Source organism: Propithecus coquereli, unplaced genomic scaffold (genome assembly GCF_000956105.1).
Source record: "Propithecus coquereli isolate 6110/MARCELLA unplaced genomic scaffold, Pcoq_1.0 Scaffold98, whole genome shotgun sequence".
Lineage (NCBI taxonomy): Eukaryota > Metazoa > Chordata > Mammalia > Primates > Indriidae > Propithecus > Propithecus coquereli.
Window position 1 is genome coordinate 4,049,551 of NW_012156173.1, and position 2,795 is coordinate 4,052,345.

General features: G+C 46.0%; 1 pseudogene; it reads right to left on the bottom strand.

Annotated features, from left to right (window-relative positions):
- Nucleotides 1-449: 449 nt before the first annotated feature.
- LOC105827156 lies at nt 450-1,089 on the bottom strand (annotated as a pseudogene).
- Between the last annotated feature and the right edge of the window lie 1,706 nt (nt 1,090-2,795).

Below are 2,795 nucleotides of genomic sequence, written 5' to 3' on the forward strand. Positions count from 1 at the left end.
GCCTGTCCACTGCCCCAAACCAAGACCGTGCCCAACTAGGTGAGGATGCTGATGTCCCTGCTGAGTCTGCTCTGCAGCAAGAGGGAAAGGAAGGGTAACTGCTCCATCCCTGCCCCCAGGTACAAGGGTTGGGGAACAGGAGCCCGTGGCTACTACCAGCAAAGAAAAAGTGTGGGAGCAATAGCAAGGGGAGGGAGTGGGGAGAGCAGAAGATCATATATATTAAAAAAAGAGACTTAAAACTTAAAATTGAATTAGTATTTGTACAGAAAGGTGTAGGTAGAATAACTCACTCCGGCCTATGATCAAAATTATACGGAGAAATCTTGGGAGACCCCTCTCTCTGCTCCCCCAGTGGTGGCGCGAGTTGTTAAGTGCGATTGGTTAGCGTGGATTCCCGTGGGGTCGTCCAGGTGGAGGCGGCGGGGGCAGTGGGCAGGCGAGGGGGTTCAGTAGCTGCAGCGCTGGCTCGGGCTGGCTGGGCTGTTCTGGAGGTCTCCACCTTGGTTTCTGCCTGGAGCACCAGCTGCATTCTGGGGCTCCTTCTTGAGAAGCTTCTTAGCTATTGCCATGAAAATTTCATTCACATGCATTGCAGTCTTTGCTGATTTCTCCATGAACAGCAAACTGTTGCCATCTGCATAAGCTTGTGCTTCCTGGAATTCCAGGTCTCCCTTGCAGGCCAGGTCTGCCTTGTTACCCGCGAGTGCAAGGACGACGTTGGGGCTGGCCTGCCGCTGCAACTCCTTCACCTGTTCTTGGCCCATGCAAATGTACCCGTGTTGGTGATGTCATAGACCACCGTGGCAGCTTGGGCTTCGCATAGTACATGAGGGCCAGGCTGTGATACCACTCCTGTCTAGCTGTCTCCCAGATCTCAAACTTGACCTTTTTGTCGTCCAAGCAGACAGTCTGTGTGAGGAACGTCGCTCCAATAGTGCTCTCCTGGTACTCGTGGAATTGTCCCTTGACAAAGCAGAGGACGAGGCTGGACTCCCCCCGCAAAACCAGCTTAAACTGACAGATCTCGTTCCCAGTGGCTGGTCCCTTGGGTCGTGCTTTGCCTCCCGGGCCTGCCATTGTCGGTCCGGCTGTAGCGGCACCGGAGAGCGCTGGGGCGTGGCCGGTGCTATTCGAAGAGGCACTTGGTGGGGAGAGGGGCCTCCAACTGGTGTGGTGTGAACCTGTTGTGCAGCGTGCTGTATGTGCGTGTGTTTGGGGGTGGCAAAGAGATGGCCCTTCAATTTCAGACTGCTGATTTTTGGTCTTATTCTCTCTATAGATGGGCAGACAGCAGTCCCAGGAGGAGTAGTCCCTCTAAGGCAGCTTGGAACCACTTATGTGCTCTGGGAGGACAGAGCTGAGTGGTGGCTTGGGGTGGCAGCATTACCTGGGCTTGCATTTGTTTTAGAGTAGAGTTGGTAGAAGTAATTAGATATAGCAGTTTAGAGCCTGAGCTTTGTAGTCAGACAGACCCAGAGTAATTTAAGTCATGTTTGATTGTTTATGTGCTCCTGAGAAAGTTACTTAATCTTTTTTTAGCTTTAGTCTTCTTATTGGAAGAATTGGCAGAGTTAGATTTGGGGTTAAGGTTAAGATTAGGGATACAGCTAGGTCTAAGTTTCAATAATTGGTTGGGGTTATTATTATCCATATTCATACCATCAAATATGTCAACAGGAGTATAATGACTTTGATGGAGTCACATACTCCTGTTGGAGGAGATAGAATCTTTGGATAGAAAAAGTTTGCTCTGTTAATTGAACAATCTATACGCAAGTAATTATAGCAAAAGTAAAAAGACTACTTTCCTGGCATTGCACTCTCCGAGATCTCAAGCTTGGAATTTCCTTTGCTCGGATATCTGCATAATTCTCATCTCATTTAGATATCTGCCCAAATAGCATCTTCCCAGTGAAGCCTTTCTTGTCATCCTATTTAAATGGAAACTTCCTTCTCCCTTCCTGATTTATTTTTCTCCATGGCACTTAACATTTCCTATTTTTTTCTTTTTTATTCTTTTTATTTATGGTCTCCTGTAAATTTCATGAGTCCTAAAGGGGTACTCAGCACAGAGTAGGCATTCAATAAATTTTTGTTGAATGAATAAGTTATGAATCTTTAAACAATTAAAAATGAGAATCATAAACCCCACTCGAGATGCTAGAATTAGAGATAATCGTTGTGCCAAAATGTTGTGTTTTAACACGTCTTCATTTCTTCTAGTGTTTTAGTCCTTCTGAATTCCTAGTGTCGGGCAATGAAATGATACAGGGTGGGGCTAATTTCAGCATTATGGATGCCTCCATACATGATTGGAGGTGAAAGAAGCTACTTCCCAATCAAGCAGTAAGGCTGTGACTTAACTGCTGTTTAGCTTTGACATTGCAATTCAATACCATTTTTTTCTTTACATAAAGATGTAGAAAACAGCTTAGGCTGTGGTCAACTACCAGATGCACTCATTAGAAAAAATTATTAATGACTGGCTGTTTTCATCATCAGCCTATTGTCAATGACTATAACACAATATGTGACTGGGGAAAAATAATTTTCAAAACTCTTTACATAGCCTGGGCACGGTGGCTGACACTTGTAATCCTAGCACTCTGGGAGACCCAGATGGGAGGATCATTTGAACTCAGGAGTTCGAGAGCAGCCTGAGCAAGAGCAAGACCCTATCTCTACTAAAAATAGAAAAAATATTAGCTGGGCAACTACAAATAGAAAAAATTAGCCAGGCATGGTGGCATGGGCCTGTAGTCCCAGCTACTCGGGAGGAGGAGGCAGGAGGA